We start from the raw sequence: 518 nt of genomic DNA, 5'->3' as shown, positions 1-518 counted from the left end.
GGAGACCTTAACACACCCTTATCTCCAAAAGATAGGTCACCCAGACAAAAACTTAGCAAATAAATAACAGCACTGAATCAGAGCTTGAAACAAATGGACTTGGTGGACATATACAGTGTTCCACCCAAACAGAGCTGATTACACGTTTTTCTCAGCTGCACATGGGTCATTTTCTAAAATAGACCACATACGTTTCATAGGTCATGTTTAAGTATGTGCAAGAAAACAGAAATTATCCCATGCACATTATCCGACCACAGTGCAATGAAACTGGGAATAAATGACAAAAACAAACCAGAAAAAAACCTTAAATACATGGAAATTGAATGACACCCTACTCAGCAACCAATGGGTCACAGACGAAATTAAACAAGAAATTCAACATTATCTACAATTCAATGACAATTTAAGCACAACTTGTCATAATTTATGGGATACGAAGAAAGCAGTTCTCAGAGGGAAATTCATAGCTGTGAACTCACACATTAGGAAAACAGAACGGGAACAAATAAACACCC

The sequence above is a fragment of the Octodon degus genome, unplaced genomic scaffold (genome assembly GCF_000260255.1).
Source record: "Octodon degus isolate 3935 unplaced genomic scaffold, OctDeg1.0 scaffold00013, whole genome shotgun sequence".
NCBI lineage: Eukaryota > Metazoa > Chordata > Mammalia > Rodentia > Octodontidae > Octodon > Octodon degus.
Note: the sequence above shows the minus strand (reverse complement) of the source record.